This window comes from Hypanus sabinus, chromosome 2 (assembly GCF_030144855.1).
Source record: "Hypanus sabinus isolate sHypSab1 chromosome 2, sHypSab1.hap1, whole genome shotgun sequence".
Classification (NCBI taxonomy): Eukaryota; Metazoa; Chordata; class Chondrichthyes; order Myliobatiformes; family Dasyatidae; genus Hypanus; species Hypanus sabinus.
In genome coordinates this window covers 78,589,976-78,610,787 of record NC_082707.1, presented here as the reverse complement: position 1 = coordinate 78,610,787, position 20,812 = coordinate 78,589,976, and the positions used below count along the sequence as shown (strand labels likewise).

Here is a 20,812-nt window from a genome sequence, read left to right as displayed (position 1 = left end):
ATGTCAGGGGTAAGTTCTTTAACACAGAGAGTGGTGAGTGCGTGGAATGGACTACCGTCAATGGTGGTGGAGGTGGATACATTAGGGTCTTTTAAGAGACTTTTGGATAAGCACATGGAGCTTAGAAAAATAGAGGGCTATGGTTAACCCTAGTAATTTCTAAGTTAGGGACATGTTCAGCACAACTTTGTGGGCCAAAGGGCCTGTATTGTGCTGTATGTTTTTCTATGTTTCTATGTTTTCTATGTCCCACCTGCGTAGCCAAAATCTGGTGACATGACCATTGAATTCTCCAACTTCTGGTAACTGCTCCTCCACCATCCCTTCCCTTCTCTCACTTACCCACAGCTCTCTGTCACCCTATCTTTCTTTTCTGCCTCCTCCCAATCTAATTGGCACCCATCACCATATTGGTTCCCCCCCCCCCACCTTATCGATCTATTCATCACCCACACACTCCTCCCTCTGGTTTCCCTCCGGCGACCCATCCTTTATTCCATGCTGCAATTTCCTCTTGTCAAATTCCAAAATTTGCAGCTCTTTGTCACCTCTGCTTTTGGTGTCATTCATACTCTCCTCTCCCCTTCTGCCTTTCACTCCTCATCATCTGGATCCTCCTATCACTCACAGCTATTACTCCATCCCTTCACTCCACCTTTTTATGTTAGCTTTCTCCAGTGTATTGTCTGTTACAATAATCATCCTGTGTATCGTATTCTGGAGCTACACACAATGAAGAGAATACATATTCCTAAAGAGAAAACAACTGGATATGGTTCAAAGATTCACTTTAATATCAGAGAATGTATACAGTATGCAACCTGGAATTATTATTCTTCACAGACATTCATGAAACAGAAAAAGCCCCAAAGAATGAATGACAGAAACATCCCCCTCCCCTTCTTGCTCCAGCAAAAGCACCCCCTCTCCCCCCACCACGGAAGCTATACTTAACTGCAGGTTTTCTATGTTTCTCTGTTTCAAATATTGAAGGGAGAGGATGTTTACGATGGTGTGAGAGTCTAGGACCAGAGGGCACAGCCTCAGAATTGAAGGATAACCCTTCAGAACAGAGATAAGGAGGAATTTCTGTAGCCACAGGGAGGTGAATCTGTGGAATTCATTACCGCAGATGGCTGTGGAAGCCATGTCACTGGGTATAGCTAAAATGGTGGTTGATAGGTTCTTGATTAGCAAGGGCATCAACAGTTACAGGGGAATGGGGTTGAGAGGGATAATAAATCAGCCATGATGGAATAGTCTAGTAGACTTGATGGACCAAATGACCTGATTCTGCTCCCATGTCTTATAGTCTGCCGGTCTTACAAATTACACTTCAGCTGTTGAAGGCTAAGTACAATGGGCATTGGAACAACAATCCCAATAGGGACAAGCTCTGCTGTAGTAGATCTTTGCTCTGGCGGAGCTTTTATGACAGCCGTTTCCAGGGAGTTTATCACTGACACAAACCTAGAGACCAGTGGTATGCCTTAGTTGGGAGTCATTTTATCTTTAATTTGTAGGTGGGACTTGCTCTTGCCCACTCGTTTACTCATGTTACTGAACACCTTTTCCTGCCGCAATATAGCAGCCTTGCTACATGGTGAGCTGTTAAAGCCTTCCTTATTTTCTATGAGATTTTATTACTATGATAATACACCAATGCTCAGGACATTGGTAATGTACTAGCAGATTTTCCAGACTATTGGATGCTATATACCAGCATATTTGCAATGCACCTTTTTAAATACATTAGTTAGTATTCTAATAAATTTTCCAGTGAATTTAAGTTTAAGGGGAAGCTAAATCCTGGTTGATTTAAAGCAAGTGCAGTTACCAGGGCTTCATAAGTTTAAAAAGTAGTGTGATGTCCCAGTGAGCTGACATGGAGCAAGAGGACAGGGTCTGGTTACAGGGAGCAGAACAAAAGATCGGAGACCCCAGTGAAATCTAATGTGAGAACTAGGGCCCTGGTTAGTAAATGGGACATGGGAATCAGTGAATCGAGAGTACAGCAGACAACACCTGGGATATCTGAATACTTATCTAGCTGATTCCTTACTTACCTACTGCCACTTATGCTGCTAGCATTTAGGGCAACAATGACGGTTCTCCATCTTTGGTGGGGTTCGGGCCTCCTTCATCACGTCAGTAGCTTCCTCTTGATTTTCACTGATGTCAGTCATGCATGACCCGGGTGGAGACTCAGGAATACCATCACACTCAGATGTAGAAAGATTCTTCATTGCTGTTTCTGTAACAATTTTGTTTTACCAGTCAGGACTGTTGGACCTGAGCTGATCACCCAATCCTGGAAGACTAGTGGACCAGTCTTAGCCTGTCATCTACCCACTGACCTGTTTGGCATGGGTGATCCTACCAAGAGCCAAAGCATAAAGTCCCGACTCCGGCTAACAGAGCTCTCTGGGTCATGGAGGCACACAAGCCTCCAAACCACAACAAGGCTGCAATCCTCTTAGAGGGTCTAGCTGATAATCAGGGCTTTACTGGCATATGAAATATTTAAAAATATATATAAATGTATTGTTAAAAACTAACAACGAGCTATCCAAATCCATTTGGTTTCTGTTCATTAGTATTTTTTTGGTCACAGACATTGCAGAACTCTGAGTCATCAGACTCCACCTACTAGTTCAAAGTTTTACTATTTAATCGCTATGAAGTACATTGTGCATGACTGAAGAAAAGAACTTTAGAAATGAGTAACACGATTTTGAATGATTCAATAATTCTGTTCGCTTCAGAATTTCCATTATAAGTTGTTAAAATTAATGAACTGCCTCGAGCCTTAAAAGGGGAAAATTTAGTGACCCACTTCAAGTCTAAAGGGGGAAACTTCATTAACAAATCCTTTATCAAAACTTAGATTGATGAAGGATTTGTTAACGACTGACAATGTAATTGTATCACTAGGATATTAAATGTTCATTGAGAAGCCCTAGGTATGAAAAAGAGCTTTAGCGTTTAAACTCCACTCTCCACAAATGATTAAATTTGTATTTCTTACATGAAATACCAGGGAGAGTGAAAGAAAAACCTTCCACAGGGGCTTATATCATTATCAATACTGTTGAGAATCCAAAATGAAAACTAAGTGCTTAGGAGGATGCATTCAAAGTTTAAGAAATCTGTGAAAAGGAGCCCAGAGAAAGCTGTTAACTTTAAAAAGCTTGCAAATGAATTGAGTAAAGGAGACTTGAAAGGGATAGAATGGTCATGTTTTTAAGATATAGTTTTAAGTATAGTATAGTATAGTATATAGTATATATATATATAGTGTGTGTGTGAGTATATATACACTATATATATAGTATTGTGGCAACCCATTTCCTGGCACATCCGAACCGACTCACAATTAGATAGCCTACGGGGGTTTGCAAGCACAGAGCTTTGGAGCCTCTGCGCCATGGGGGGCAGGTTGAGGGAGGCTTAAAAGTGAGGCTGAAGATTTCGAATAAAGTTTTTTCCTTCGACTGCAGTTACCGACTCCGTGTCGTAATTTTAGCGCTGCGTGTAGCACACCGCTACAATTGGTGACCCCGACGGTCCAAACGATTTTTGGACCAGAAATGACCGACGCCGCCTCTGTTCATGCGGTTTCGTTGAAACTGCCGGGTTTCTGGACACAGCGCCCGAACCTATGGTTCCAGCAAGCCGAAGCCCAATTCCACGTTCGCCAGATCACCTCAGAAGACACCCGCTACTACTACGTGGTGGGCTCCCTCGACCAGGACACAGCGGCCCAGATCGCGGAGTTCGCACAGTCGCCCCCGGCAGACGGCAAGTACACGGAATTCAAAGCCCTGCTCCTCAGGACTTTCGGACTCTCACGGTGCAAGCGGGCTGTCCGTTTACTGCACCTGGATGGCTTGGGAGACAGACCTCCATTGGCTTTAATGAATGAGATGTTGTTTCTCGCCTACAAACACACACCCTGCCTCATGTTTGAGCAGGCATTCCTGGAGCAGCTGCCCGAGGACATACGCCTGCTGCTGTCCGACGCGGATTTCAGTGACCCCCGGAAGGTGGCAGCCTGGGCGGACTTGCTGTGGAACGCCAAAAAGGTGAGCGGGGCGTCCATCGCACAGATCTCCCAGCCACGCTCCCGGCAGCAAACCAGTCCAGGCCCGGCCGCAGAGCCCGCCAACCCCCGGCCCAATGAACACTGGTGCTTCTACCACCAGCGGTGGGGCGCGGAAGCCCGCCGTTGTCGCCCGCCCTGCAAGTTCCCGGGAAACGCTAGGGCCAGCCGCCGCTGATGGCTACGGCGGCTGGCCATCGGGATAGCCTCCTGTATGTGTGGGATAGAAGGTCGGGATGCCGGTTTTTGGTCGATACTGGGGCTGAGATCAGCGTTTTACCTCCGACGAGTTACGACACCCGCAGCAGGGCACCGGGTCCCCCCCTGAGGGCCGTGAATGGCAGCACAGTAAGGACCTATGGCACCCGTCAGGTGCAGCTACAGTTCGGCTCCAGCCAGTTCACGTGGGACTTCACACTGGCCGCCGTAGCCCAACCGCTTCTGGGTGCGGATTTTTTGCGGGCTCACAGCCTACTGGTCGACCTGCCCAGGAAGAGACTGGTACACGCCGAGACCTTTCAGACGTTCTCCCTGGGTGCAGCCCAGTTGCCAGCCCCTCACCTCGGCTCCATCACGCTGTCCGACAACGACTTCACCAGGGTCCTGGCGGATTTCCCATCGGTTCTGGCACCGCAGTTCACAGCGACCATGCCCAGGCACGGCGTACAGCACCACATCCCGACCTAGGGACCACCCCTCCACGCCCGCGCTCGGCAGCTTCCCCCGGACAAGCTCCGACTGGCGAAGGAGGAGTTCCAGAGGATGGAGGAATTGGGGATCATCCGGCGGTCCGACAGCCCATGGGCCTCCCCCCTGCACATAGTGCCCAAAGCGACGGGGGGCTGGAGACCGTGCGGCGACTACCGCAGGCTGAACGAGGCTACCACACCGGACCGCTACCCTGTGCTGCACATTCAGGACTTTGCAGCAAACCTGCACGGCGCACGGATCTTCTCCAAGGTAGACCTCGTCCGAGGGTACCATCAAATCCCGATGCATCCTGACGACGTCCCCAAAATGGCTCTCATCACCCCGTTTGGCCTTTTCGAGTTCCTCCACATGCCGTTCGGCCTGAAGAATGCCGCACAGACGTTCCAGCGGTTAATGGACACGGTGGGACGGGACCTGGACTTCACGTTCATCTATTTGGATGACATCCTCATAGCCAGCAGCAGCCGTCAGGAGCATCTGTCCCACCTCCGTCAACTCTGCGCCTGACTGAGTGAGTACGGTCTTACAATCAACCCCGCCAAATGCCAGTTCGGACTCGATACCATTGACTTCCTGGGCCACAGGATTACTAAAGACGGGGCAACCCCTCTGCCCGCTAAGGTAGATGCAGTCCGCCTCTTTCCCCGACCCACCACGATCAAAGGCCTTCAGGAATTCGTAGGTATGGTCAATTTCTACCGCCGCATCCTCCCTTCAGCTGCCTGGATCATGCACCCCCTGTTCGCCCTGATGTCGGGTCCGAGCAAGGACATTACCTGGGACGAGGAGTCCGCCGCCGCTTTCGTTCAAACGAAGGAAGCTTTGGCGGACGCCGCAATGCTAGTACATCCCAGAATGGACGCCCCTACCGCCCTCACAGTGGACGCATCAAACACGGCAGTCGGTGGGGTGCTGGAGCAACTCATCGCAGGTCGCTGGCAACCCCTGGCGTTTTTCAGCAAACACCTGTGACCACCCGAGCTCAAATACAGTGCTTTCGACCGGGAACTGTTGGCGCTCTACCTGGCAATCCGGCATTTCAGGTACTTCCTAGAAGATCAACCCTTCACTGCGTTCACAGACCACAAACCGCTTAACTTTGCGTTTACGAAAGCGTCCGACCCCTGGTCGTCCCGCCAGCAACGCCACCTGTCCTACATCTCTGAATACACGACGGATGTCCGGCACGTCTCGGGTAAGGACAATGTCGTGGCGGATGCGCTCTCTCGCCCTACCGTTCATGCCCTTTCCCAAGGGGTAGACTTTGAGGCACTGGCAGAGGCGCAGCAGGCGGATGAGGAGATTCCAAGTTACAGAACCGCAGTCTCCGGTTTGCAGCTCCAGGACTTCCCCGTGGGCCCGGGTGAGAGGACCCTACTCTGTGACGTCGCCACCGGCCAGCCCCGTCCAGTCGTCCCGACAGCCTGGCGGCGACGCGTTTTTGACTCCATTCATAACTTGGCGCATCCCTCCATCCGGACAACTGTCCGGATGGTTTCCAGCAGGTTTGTTTGGCACGGACTCCGCAAACAGGTCAGTGAATGGGCCAAAACGTGCATGCACTGCCAGACGGCCAAGGTGCAGCGGCACACCAAAGCCCCACTGCAGCAGTTCCATCCCGCCCACCGGCGTTTCGACCACATTCATGTGGATATCGTGGGCCCCCTGCCAGTGTCGCGCAGAGCGCGGCACCTCCTGACTGTCGTGGACCGGTTCACAAGATGGCCAGAGGCGGTCCCGCTCACCGACACCACCTCCGAATCTTGCGCCCGAGCCCTGATCGCCACCTGGATATCTCGCTTTGGTGTACCAGCCCACATTACCTCCGACTGAGGCGCCCAGTTCACCTCCAGCCTGTGGTCAGCTATGGCCAGCCTTCTGGGGACTCAGCTGCACCACACCACTGCCTACCACCCACAGTCGAACGGGCTAGTGGAGCGTTTCCACCGTCACCTGAAGTCGGCCCTCATGGCCCGCCTGCGAGGAGCCAACTGGGTGGACGAGCTTCCCTGGGTCCTACTCGGCATCCTCTTCGGCCGAGTTGGTATACGGCGTGCCCCTGGTCGTCCCCGGGGAGTTCCTACCAGCCCCAAGAGGGCAAGAGGAAGATCCCGCAGCAGTCCTGGGCAGACTACACGAGAAGCTCGGTAACCTGGCCCCCATACCCACTTCACAGCACGGGCGGCACCCGACCTGCGTACCCAAAGACCTACAGAACTGTAAGTTTGTGTTTGTACGAAGGGGCGGGCATCGGCCACCGCTGCAGCGGCCATACGAGGGACCGTTTATGGTGCTCCGGAACAACGGGTCCACGTTCGTGCTGGACGTTGGGGGGAAAGAGGAGGTTTTCACGGTGGACCGCCTCAAACCGGCCCATGTGGACCTGGCGCAACCGGCTGAGTTTCCGGCACCTCGGCGCAGAGGCCGACCTCCCAAGCAGGTTCTGGCCCAGACTGTGGACATTGGGTGGTGTATCGCCGGTTCTGGGGGGAGGGGGGTTATGTGGCGACCCATTTCCTGGCACATCCGAACCGACTCACAATTAGATAGCCTACGGGGGTTTGCGAGCACAGAGCTTTGGAGCCTCTGCGCCATGGGAGGCTTAAAAGTGAGGCTGAAGATTTCGAATAAAGTTTTTTCCTTCGACTGCAGTTACCGACTCCGTGTCGTAATTTTAGCGCTGCGTGTAGCACACCGCTACAGTATAGTATATATAGTATATAGTATAGTCTTAAGTATGGTATAGTTTTAAGATAGATATGGGTGTGAATGATGTCTGCATCATTATTTCCACAACGTGAGGCCACAGAAAGAAGGATAGTATATGGAGCATCAGGAACTCAAAATGAAGTTTGAGAGTACTGTATTGATGTTGAAAAAATAAAGGAAGACAAAGCAGATTGTGGGTGATAAATGTGGGTTAGGGTGAGAGATAAGAGAATGATTGACTGTCAAAATAAAAACTGCACCAATTCTGCATTCGACTGTATAATCCAGCATCACTTTTCTTTTTCACCACGGTTTTGAATTTATTGTTAATAACACCACAAAAATTAGAGAATATTTTGGACAACATACCCCATTTGACACACCTTCTCCTGCTTTTTGTAGTCTTCTTTGTTGAAAAACTGGGCAAGATTATCTGACAAGCAACCACAAGACAGAGCGTAAAAATGGCTGGTGTGATTGCAGGCCTAAGTTAAATTACGTGATCTCATTTGATAATGTCCACATAAGTGTGGGCCAGCAAAGAATATGCAAGCAGAGGACCATTGATGACAGCCAAATTTGATGAGGAAACAAATATACAGAAATATTAAATGGTGTTTCATTTTAAATTCATATTAAACTTAAAAGAAATTACCGATGCTAGAAATCTAAAGTAAAATAGAAAATATTGGTGAGGCTGCATCTGTAAAATAAAATTGTCATATTTCAGATCCAGAATTTTCTATTTTTATTGCAATTTATTATGAACCTTTAATCTAAATAATTAATTTAATTTGAGTTAGTTTATTTGTAAAGAATTAAGAGTCTTTACTCAGTTACTCAACACCCATCTGTTGGTTTCACAAGTTGGAGCTGGTTAACCTCTGAGCATACACGAGTAGGATGTGCTAACCTCCAAATCTCCTACATGCTGCGGTATACCCTCCAAATGAGTCAGTGAAGTTGCCTTGTTCAAAAAAAAAACAATTTTCTGATTTACTCCATTGAGTATAAAATGTTTAACAGCCCATAGTTGGATAGGAGTATATTAGCTTCACTGGTTAAGGTAAAAGATAAACAAAATACAGATATAATAATGAATAAAACTATCATAGGAAAGAACCAATTGAAACAATGAGCCTTTTCCATATTATCAGTTCATTTCATTCTCATTACGATCCTCATCCTTCTGTTCTCTCAGCATCAAATGCCTGACCTTGTGGGAGAAGCTAAACACCTTCTACATCAACACAGAGAGGAAATAACTTAAAGAAAGGCCTTTCTAACTGCTAAGAGTGATCAATGGCCCATGATTGTGTGGTGTGAGCTCCGCAGAGTGATGTCACTGACACTTAAGAGTTTGTGACCTATTTAAAGTCAGCTTTGTTTCGGGAGCTTACTGGGCATGAGTTCATGACCTATATAAAGTCAACCTTAACTGGGTTTAACCCTTCTTAAAACGATCAATTCCTAATGTTCAATTGTATTCCAATTTATCACAGTGCAAGGTATACTTGTCAATGAAACGCTGGAAGAATAACCTGTTTACATTTTACAAACAAGAGAAAATCTGCAGATGCTGGAAATCCAAGCAACACATGCAAACTGCTGGAGGAACTCAGCAGGCCAGGTAGCATCTATGGAAATAAAGCTAACAGTCTTTGCTTCGAGCCAAGGCCTTTCAACAGGACTGGGGAAGAAAGATGAGAAGCCAGAGTAAGAAGGTGTGGGGAGGGGAGGAAGAAATACAAGATAACAGGTCATAGGTAAAAGTGGGGAAAAGGGTGAATTAAAGAGCTGAGAAGTTGATTGGTGAAAGAGATAAAGGACTGGAGAAGAGGGAAACTCTTAGGAGAAGTCATGGAAGAATGGGTAGGGGGAGGAGTACCAGAGGGAGGTGATGGGCAGGTAAAGACATCAGTTAAAAGAGGGAAATAGGAATGGGGAATGGGAAGTGGAATTAAAATGGGTGGCCACTGGGAGATCGCGCTTTTTCTTGCAGATGGAACATAGGTTTTCAGCGAAGCAGTTTCCCAATCTATGTTGGGTGTCACTGATATACAGGAGGCCACAGCAGGAGCACCGGATGCAGCAGATGACCCCAATAGACTCGCAAGTGAAGTGTCACCTCACCTGGAAGGACAGTTTGGGGCCTTGAATGGTAGTGAGGGAGGAGGTGTAGGGGCAGGTGTAGCACTTGTTCTGCTTACAAGGGTAAGTGCCAGGAGGGAGATCAGAATGGACAAGGGAGTCGTGTAGCGAGAAATCCCTGCAGAAGCTGAAAGTGGCATGGAGGGAAGATGTGCTTTGTGGTGGGATCCCATTAGAGATAGCAGGTTAGAGAATTATGTGTTGGATGCGGAGGCTAGTGGGGTGATAGGTAAGAACAAGAGGAACTCTATCTCTGGTGAGGCGGTGGGAGGATGGGGTAAAGGTAGACCTGCATGAAATGGAAGAGATGCATTTGAGGGCAGCACTGATGGTGTAGGAAAGGAAGCCCCTTTCTTTGAAGAAGGAGGACATCTCCTTAGCTCTGGAATGAAAAGCCTCATCCTGAGAGCAGATACAGCAGAAAGGGAGGAATTGAGAGAGGGGGGTGGCCTTTTTCCAAGTAACAGGGTAGAAAGAGATATAGCTCAGGTAGCTGTGAGAGTCCGTGGGTTTCTAAAAGATATCAGTGGATAAGCTGGAAATTTGAGGGTAGAAGATTGACAGACAACTATATTCAAACATATAAGATCTTAAGGGAGTTTGAGAAGGTAAATGTTGAGATGTGGGAGAGTCACAAACAAGAATATTTGGTTGCAAAATAAGGGCTATTGAAATGTCTTCTCACAGTTAGCAGTGACACTCTGGAACTTGCTGTTCCAAAAGGTTCTGTAGGCCAGATCATTAGTTATATTTAAGGAGGAGATAAATCACTACTTAAACGATTGAGGAATTGAGGGTAAAAAAGCAAACTGGTGGAGCAACCAATCCACATGAAGGATCACAACGTGCAATGTCAACTGTCCATTTCCCTCAGCAGATGCTGCCTGACTTGTTGAGTTCCCCCAGGTTTCTTTCCTCACTCCAGATTCCAAAATCTGCATCTCTTGCATCCTCGAGGAACTGAGAGTTTCGGAAAGCTGCACAGAAGTGGGTTTCTAATGCCAACATGGCTCAGCCATGACCATATTGAAAAATGGGGTTAGCTTGAGGGGTTTGTTCACCTACTCCTGCTCCTATTTTCTTGTGTTTTTGTGTTCTTGTCACTATTACTGCTCAACTTTTATTGTATTTGATCAATTTCCTCCATTTTTTAAAAGAGATTTGTGATCAATATTGCGTGTGATTTTCTGACTGGGATCCTTTGTTAGATAAGTATATGGCAATATTCCCACTTACTGGATAAGCCCTTACCCCATATAATCAAAATATAATAATATAAAATAAATAAGCCTGTATTTTATCATATGGAAACATTGAAAAGCATGTGGTACAGTCTTTTTTTAAATGTGCAATTACTGGAGTTAAATGCTAGAAAAACATAAAGTCATTCTGCACAGATTATTTTTAGATGGAAATAATTTGCACAAAGTACATTGTGTTTTAATATGTCTGATGAAAACAGTTTGTATACATGCTAGCACTCAATGATGGATTTGCTGCTGAGTTGGCAACCATTTGCAAACTTCAGCATGTGCACAGCTCTCTGAGTATGCACTGGAAATGTAGCAGTAACATTGACATAACAAAGTAATAACTCAATACCAACCCCAACTTGTCAGGATAACTTCCATGTGATTGATGATGTTATTGGACATTCTATAAATCGAAGGTAGAAGGGCAAAGAGCCAGTTTGCGGCAGAGGGTCTATTTTTGATGGTGTTTGAAAGACTAGCAGAGAGCTGAAAACATCAGATACAGCTGAAAAAATAATCAGGGATTAAATTAAAGTGCAGAAAAAAATACAAACATTTATAACCTTAATTTACACCATCAATCATGATTATGTCCAGTTGCTAATTCACCTTCATAGTGAAATCAGTGAAACAAAATTAAACTGTATAAGAAAAATTACAGACATAAATGTAAACCTCTGTGATAGGAATGCTATACTTTACAGCTTGAAGCAATTAGTATTTATAAAAGTATATTAAATTGAAACACTGCCCATTCAAAAATCATAAAGCCAAAATAGTTTTGTCAGTAATATGCAAAGGCTACTACAAATTGGTATTGTCATATTCTGTTGAAAATTTGATCATCAGATTTTTGCTCTAAAATTGGTTCGCATTTCTAGCTTCAGATTTATACAATATAAGAATTTAAGCTTTGAGACAACTCATCAATGCCAAAGGGAATGGAAGTCATCTAACCACATAAAAATAAACAAAGGTTCCAAAGTCAACCACAAACTTAGACTTCTAAAGCATTAGGGAAAATGTTGATGGACGAGAAAATGGTTAATATAAGTTGTTAATCATCCTTTTCGAATCTATAGTTGGTGTTTGAACTATATAACATAATTTTACCCAAAAATTACTTCAATTTCATTGTTGCATAAACATATCCACATTTATTGGTGACCTTTTTATAATAACCTCATAAAAGTGACTACCTGGCTGGAAAAGTTTTCAGAATATATAATATATTTAAGTGGCCCATATGTTTCTGTGCTATTAGAATGCCATTTAATTTCTAGGTGACTGATATTAGTAATGTTAAATGTCAGTCATGCATGAGCAACTAAATTTAATTCTAGTACCTCCCACCACTTCCTACTACAAAGAGTTCCAATAGCAGAAACGGCAGGCAAATTATGACTATCTTTACTGAAAAAAATTAAACTCCTGTGTGCTCATAGCCTTATTAATGCATTAGCTGGAGAGGCTGCCATTTCTGAAAATCAAAACCAAAATTGGAGTAATCTGAGATGAAAAAGAAAATGTTGGAAAAATATAGCTGATTAAGCAGCTTCTCTGGAAGGAATTGTTGATGAGAGAGGAAACAATTCTCCTGAAGTCAATATACCTCTCCATGGCTTTGAGAGCATTCAGATCCAAGTTGTTGTGACTGCACCGGGACCCTAGCTTGATTACTTTGGGTGGTACTTGGATCCATCACTTCTGCTGATTAGCCTAATGACAGTTGTGTGGTCTACTCATCATCAACATTTCAGGTTGAGACCTTTCATCAGAAAATTCCACAGATACAATATTTCCTGCTGAGTTTTTGCACCATTTTCTTTTTTTAGTTCACAGTTTCTGTCTTGTTTATTTAGTGCAGATTTCATTGTGACTTTTATGTCACGATACTCCTCTAACGGATTGTAATGTACTTTCTCGATCTGCTGCCATTTGCCTACTGAGCCAATAATCTATAGATCATGGAGTTAACACCATTCCGGACTTCACACCACAGCAGCTTGACACCCCTGGTATATATGTCAGCATGTTCTTTGTAGATTTCATTTCAACCTTCAATACCATCAACCCAGAGCTTCTCCAAACTCAGTGAACCAAGTGCCACCTGCAGGCAGATACCTAACTTCCTCTCTGACAGGAGGCATGCACGTCTCCTCACCCCACTCAGTCAGTACTGGTGCACTATAAGGGTGTGTGCTCTCCCCTATTTTCTCTATACACTAATATTGCATCTACAGTGATCCTTCAGTTGAACTCATAAAATTTGCAGATGATACTACTGTTATTGAACTAATCATCAAATACCGCCAGGAAGCAAACAAGCTTCTGTCCTGGTGCAGTCACAACAATTTGGAGCCAACTGCCCTCAAAACTGTGGATATATATATTGGCTTCAAGAGAAATGTGTCTCCTCCCCATCCACTCATCATCAACAATCAGGTTCCAGGCCATCATTATTTCACAGGACCTCATATCTCCTTCATTAGCAAAAAAGACTCAGCAGAGGATGTACTTCTCGAGGTAGTTGGTAAAATTCTATCTTCCCCAGAAAATTCCAGTGCAATTCTATATTGCCATCATAGAAAGCATTCTCACATCAGCCATTACTGTCTGGTTTGATGCAGTATCTTCTCACAGTATACAAAAACTACAAAAGACTAACAGGTCAGCAGAAAAGATCATTGGCTACAACCTACCATCACTGCAGGACTTGTATGTATCCAGGACAAAGAAGTGGGATAGAAAATCATAGCAAACACCACTTACGCTGCTGACTGCTTTTTCTAATGGCTTCCTTCTAGAAAGCACCATAAGGCAGTTGAAATAAAAACTTAACACCATCTTAAAAGTTTCTTCTTGCCCCAGGGAGTTAATCTGATTAACCATTCTAGTTTGCCTCCACCCCCTCTATCTATTACCTCAGTCAGTGCACTGCATTGTAAACTGGAAACACTTCCAACCACTTTTTATAATTCTGCTTATATTATAAATACATGCTGGTATTTATATATTTATGTACACTTTATTTCATATCCATACTTTAAACTTTATTTTTATATAATCCTTTATAATTGTTGAATGTTCTTTTCTTCTCATGTCATACCAACACATCACAGCAAATTCTGAAAATAATGTATATAATGAATAAAATTAATCCTTAATCTTTGATCCTTACAACTTCTGATCACCTCTTGATTCTACTGGTTGAAGGTCTAATGGAGGAAATATTCTACGAGGGGTGATGGATAAGTTCTTGGCCTAAGGTAGAAGGAGTCAATTTTAGAAAACCTAGCACATCTATTTTTCCTACATTTACACACTTAGTCCAGTGGTCATGGAGCATACAGATCCCTTCTTTGTAGAAGTCGACATCGTGGATCTCCAGAAGTGGTTGAACTGCATGTGCAAGTAATGAGAGCTGCATAAGTCATCTCTTTCTACCTTAAGCCACAAACTTATCAATCACCCCTGCTGTGGACCACCTGGAGGTCCAAGTTGCTCTCGTTACATACATGTGCAGTTCAACTCTTTGAGTGACAATGCAGAAAGTTTGAAGTTAATAACTCATCTCCTTCTACCTTAGGCCACGGACTTATCAATCACCCCTGCTGTGGGCCACTTCTACAAAGAAGGGATCCATATGCTCCACGACCGCTGGACTAAGTGTGTAAATGTAGGAGGGGACTATGTCGAAAAACAGATGTGCTAGGTTTTCTAAAATTGACTCCTTCTACCTTAGGTCACGAATTTGTCAATCACCTCCCATATAAATATGAACACAGTGAGGCTTATTTTAATTCAAAGGATATGAGAATATTGAATATTTATATATTAGGGTGTGTATCTTTAAAACTGCCTGCTGATCTGAAGCATTAAGTAACTCATGCTGAAGCACCATTTGCTATTAAACTTACAACTTAATTTTTTTCGATTCAAAGTTCAGTATTCATAACAGTCCCATCTTAACAAGACAAATATATGCCTTAATATAGGAGCTGAGAATACTTCGTATATTTACCATTATATTTGTTAATTTTTATGTCAAAACAGCAAATATTAAATTCTCATACGAATTTTATTTTGAGTGTTCCATTTCACATTTTCTTGCCATATGGGAGGAGCATAATCAGCAGTCAAGTTCATGCTGATTTTCAAAATTTCCCCATCGGTCTTCTTTTTACATATACTTCTCTGCCTAAGAACTTCCATAGTATCCATCCACATACAATTAGTCTACCCAAATGCATGTTTTTGGGACATGGAAAGTCCCCACCTAGTTGCAGGAAAAACATACAGATACAATCCAAGGTCAACATCAAACCAGCTGAGCTGCCATAATCTTATCTAAGAACAAAATTAAATAGAAATGTATAACACTATGATTATCTGGCAACTTTCAGACTTCGGTAGTGTTCGACTGGCAGATACTCTGGACTATTGGATGCTGTATTAATACCCTCAATGCACCTTGAATTCATTTATCTTTAATTGGTTACATAGGAATGTAATATATTATATAATTATCCTGGTTATTTTAAAGGGACCACGGATGAATTTAAAAGGAGTATGGGAAACGTGGTGCCAGTGAATTTAAAGGAAGTGCAGGAGAGGTGCTGAACCACCGGGATTTTCCAACAGTACTAGCAGGATTATTGGAATGTGAATCATTTTAGTTAAAAAATAAACTTCACAAACTACATTGTACCTGAGCAATTCAGCTAATAGACATCTATGTTATTTGTTCAACAATGCCAGATATGAAGTCAATTGTTAGCTCCTTCCAGTAGTACATAAGGATCATAGTATTAGCTGTTAATGTTGGTTAAGTATTTAATTATATTCAAGTTCCTTTTGCAGAAGAGCAGTAATATTGTAAAGACTGTAGTCTTTGACTAAAATGAAGGTAAAAAAGACACAGATAAGGCAGTACGTCACTTCAGTAAATGATATTTTGTAACTCATAAATCATTATCTGATAAAAATGACTTAATTGATTCATTGCTAGCAAATAAATTATTAAATATAACAATATTTTATTTACTGCATAGAAGTCCATACAAATCTTTTTGTATGAATTTTACATGATTTTATATTTTTTGTCTCTTTTCTTTGATATAGTGCATATTGTGGATGACAATGGACCTCTCTGTAATAGAAGTTAATACTGTATATCATGGCTAAGGTTACAAACGAAGCTGGTGTTAGGACCTCCATCTCAATAGGCAACAAAACCAGCAGCAGCACCTGCAGTATATGGCAATTGAACAGCTTCATTATGGACCAAGAATTATATCTGGGATTTTGCTGGTTTAATGTATATGCTCATTAAAAAATTAGATCCCTTTCCTCATATATATTTCCCTATATCCAAAAGTTTTCAATATAGTTATTGCAGAGTGAGCAAGAAGCAGGGGAAGATGTTGTTGGGAAGTTGGATCATTGGTGCTTGCTGACAAAATTGTTGAAGGAAGGTCCATTTGCACTGAACATCTGGATGGAGTTCCATTTACTGGAAAGAGGTATGTAAAGAGGGTTTCTTCTTTTTGTTAACTAGCAGGAATGCTAATTTACTGATAACGAAAATGGTATTCCTTTGTAAACCAAATGGGGATTAATGTTCTTTCTTCTAAGTCTATAAACTTTTGTTGACGGGCTTTTGGGCAGATCGGCGCGAGGGGGTCGAGAGAGAGGACACAATGCTCTAAGCTGGGCGAGGATCGGACCCCAAAGGGGGGTCCGAGGCCGGGAGATTCTCCGAGGGGGGGGGGATGAAGCTAGATGTGCTTGGTTGATCACTCGGAGGGTCCTGAGCTGTTTGGAGAGTCCGAGGAGTTCGGAGGGTCCTGAGCTGCGAGTCGAGGAGTTCGGAGGGGAGCGAATGGTGGCCAGAAGACTTCAGAAATTGAGCTCCAACGGCTGTGCATGAAGTGGTTTGGACTTTGATAAGTTTGGCGCCTTTTCTTTAATTTTCTCTTCATATATACTGTATCGTTATTAATCACTTAGTTATAGTAACCTTTATAAATTGTACTCATTTAATCGCATATGGTGTACTGTCTGTTTTTGGGTGAGGCGGGGACATCACACAGCATCCACACCAGCTGATTACCCAGTTTGGCGGGGCCGAAGGCTGCTCCCCCTAGACGAAATGAGCTGAGCGAGCCTGAGGCGACCCAGGGGGTTACATTGTGGGGTGCTCGTCCAGGGAGGTGAAGAAATTACAGACGAATCTCAGCAGAGAGAAGCGGAAGCTTGAAGGGAACCTGAAGATGACCATCGACAGTTCAAATGAAGTGCAAAACCTGAAAGTTGATCTGGAAGAAGTCATGAGGAAGAAAAAGCTGGAGAGAAGTGCAGTGAATACTGAACAGGAGGCTGAAGAGACTGTGGGAGCAGTGCAGGCCACGTGTTTCCGTTTGGAGAAGATCAAACAGCAGCTACCGATCACAGGAATGAGGAATAATACAGATTCGATGGATGATGTGCTGGATGTGTGGTACATGCTGCCTTTTGCTGACTTTCCCTCGATTGAGGAAGAGACCTTTGACCCTTCTCCCATTGAGTCAGGTGTAGCGGGGAGGGTTAGCTGTGTGCAGTGTGGGGCATGAGTGAGAGGTTGAGAGAGGAGTTGGTAGTGGGCCCAAGGTATCCCCAGTTGTGTCCGAGCCTGAAGGGTTTAGGTGAGGGGGTACGGAGGCCTCAGAAGGGTTAGGGAACTCCCAGATAGTTGGCCTAAGTAGCGCCTGAAAAACAGGGCGTGAGGGTTATTGTGTGGGGAGGAGATGTCACTGTTTGTGCTTGGGTTACGGTGTGTTGGCAGGAAAGGTGGTGAATTATTTAGTAGTCATGAGGACATGACTTTTATTTGGTGGAGGGAGAGTGTAAAGAGGGTTTCTTCTTTTTGTTAACTAGCAGGAATGCTAATTTACTGATAACGAAAATGGTATTCCTTTGTAAACCAAATGGGGATTAATGTTCTTTCTTCTGAGTCTATAAACTTTTGTTGACGGGCTTTTGGGCAGATCGGCGCGAGGGGGTCGAGAGAGAGGACGCAATGCTCTAAGCTGGGCGAGGATCGGACCCCAAAGGGGGGTCCGAGGCCGGGAGATTCTCCGAGGAGGGGGGGGATGAAGTTAGATGTGCTTGGTTGACCACTCGGAGGGTCCTGAGCTGTTTGAAGAGTCCGAGGAGTTCGGAGGGTCCTGAGCTGCGAGTCGAGGAGTTCGGAGGGGAGTGAATGGTGGCCAGAAGACTTCAGAAATTGAGCTCCAACGGCTGTGCACGAAGTGGTTTGGACTTTGATAAGTTTGGCGCCTTTTCTTTAATTTTCTCTTCATATATACTGTATCGTTATTAATCACTTAGTTACAGTAACCTTTATAAATTGTAATTTAATCGCATATGGTGTACTGTCTGTTTTTGGGTGAGGCGGGGACATCACACAGCATCCACACCAGCTGATTACCCAGTTTGGCGGGGCCGAAGGCTGCTCCCCCTAGACGAGAACGAGCTGAGCGAGCCTGAGGCGACCCAGGGGGTTACAGGTAAAATAAATCACCTTTTCTATAAGCGACGAAAGAAAACCAAATGAAGACTACATGATATCAAATAGAATATTAAACTGACATGCACTGATTTTAATCATATTTTTTCATGGAAGGCAGTGAACCAGGCTGTATCTCTTAAGATTATCATTGAGCTTGAGCTGCGTGGGAAACATGCTTTTTTTTGCAGAATTTTGAAAACCACATCCTCTAATCTTTCCATTTGTTGTGTGCATTCATTTTAAAATGCCAATGATACTTCCAATTATTGCAATCTATTTCTTCTTCTTTATATATAATTTGCTCTTGGTATGTAGATAAACAAAGGTAAAAAATCTTAATTTTCATAAATCTTAAGTTATGTTATATCTGTTCATCCCATATTGATGGAAATACAACTTGTTTGTTTTAATATCAATGAGATAAGTAGGTTTTCATTAAATGGGGTCAGAATGTCTAACAAACCACAAAAGTATTAATTACAGACACTCACCTAATTTAAAGCATCATCTTAAAATTCCCCGAGTATTTATAAGTATATATTTATACAGAGTCTTCAAAGGTTTTTATGAATAAACAGAATGAAGGAATCCAATTTTTTATCAGATATTACATAAAACTGAAGATAAGGTACTTAAGGCAGTCAGATGCTGAATTAAAACCAATTTTAATTTCATGTTAATTATAATCACTCTCTATTAATATGTTAAACCGTTTAAATGACTAAACAATAACGTGACAATGGCTAATTCAATCCAAAAATTAAGTCAATTTAATAAGAGGAAACACTTGAGATTTTTATAATTCTCATGAATATATTTGTTAAATTAATTGCTTTTAGAATACATCATGAGGTCTAAATTTTTAAAGCACCCACCCTACAATATTCTGGAAATACCTTTCCAACAGATGAACTGCAGCTATTCAAGAATGAGGCCAACAACCATTTTATCTTCAGCAGTTGAGGATAGACAGTAACCATTGGTCTTGTCAGCTATTCCTGGGTCTAGAAAAATGAATATAAAAAGAATCTAAATTTTGAAATGGAGAGGTGGATATAGACACTTGTTACGAACCCCGTAACTAGGTCACTTACCAGCGAAGATAGAGACATCCGTTGAAGTCTGATGATACTATTTTTAACAGTATTTATTAGTAAAAATACACAAAAATAATATCAATGCAAATATACAGATAATATACGTCGTCAATACTAAATCTAAAAGTGTGGGTATAATAATAATCAATAAGAAATAAGCTCTATCGTTGTCTAGGGGATAATGTATTGTCCGATGGAAATATAAAGTTCACTCAGTTCATGCAGGCTGCAGCCGTTGAGGACCGCTGTGTTGCAATTGTTGGAGAGAGAGAGAGAGAGAGAGAGATAGGATGGGAACAGTTACCGCTACGAGTTTTTTTCCAACCTTCCTTTATGATTTCGATCTGTCAGGTGTCTCGTTGCCGTGGCCGTTCAAGTGTGACCTCTCCTTTAGCTAAACCATTCTTCCGTGGTGAGCCCGCCACCCAGGCAAGGGAGCACACACACGAGCCCTCACCGGCTTTTGCTATAAAATGCTGACGCGGGATTCCTAGCATTTCTCCTGGTGCGTCTAAAGCGGTTGTTCCCCAGACCCCTCTTTTACTCTTACTCACGGCGTCTCAGATGTCAATCAGGTTGGGATGATGCAATCCCTCAACCAGACCACTCTGGTTATCCCCTGAGGGGTTTCAATGAATAGTACAGTACTCAATACACAATTCCGTCTCCAAGAGACAATGGCCGTTAACAGTGGTTCTGTTCCGCTGATGTCAGGACACATTCCAAACCTTGTGTACTCTGGATGTCTCTCTCTCATTTCCTGGGTCCCAGACCCAAAATAATAGCGATCCTGCAATTCTCAAAAAGGAGGGGGCGACGTTGTACCCTTCGGCCCCTCAGAGTTGCTTCATATTCGTAACACACTAGAGAAAACCATCATCTGTGTACTGCTCGCATGGGAAAAAAAAAACTATGGAACCACAAACTTTAACACTTTTTCTGAAGCAACACCTTATCCAACTGTGGAAATGCAACTCACCACAGTTATTTTTGGACAGGTTATCACTACGTGTATTCCAGGAATACAAGAATTACAATTAGATCTACATAACAAAGGCAATAAAAACAGTATGAAGGCAAATGAGAAACACTTAGTTTTCAAATCGATGCCATTACTTACTAGGGAAGTTGTTCATGTCGAGTGTGATATGCACATAACCAAACAAACAAAGTTAATGTGTTATGCTATAATTGAGTAATATAAGCACATTTTCCTCTTTAAGAATACTGCTCATTT

The 20,812-nt window shown here is 43.5% G+C and overlaps 1 long non-coding RNA gene across 4 annotated transcripts in view; it reads right to left on the bottom strand.

The window, feature by feature from the left end:
* Window positions 1-20,812, bottom strand: part of LOC132380261 (uncharacterized) — a 280,768-nt gene that overhangs the window by 16,647 nt on the left and 243,309 nt on the right. For all 4 annotated transcript variants that reach the window (XR_009507712.1, XR_009507715.1, XR_009507713.1 and 1 more), the window contains 4 exons: window positions 19,375-19,482; window positions 11,280-11,431; window positions 7,892-7,955; window positions 2,067-2,254 (listed from right to left, as the gene is read on the bottom strand). This is a non-coding gene — a long non-coding RNA (uncharacterized LOC132380261). The remainder of the gene's footprint in view (window positions 1-2,066; window positions 2,255-7,891; window positions 7,956-11,279; window positions 11,432-19,374; window positions 19,483-20,812) is intronic.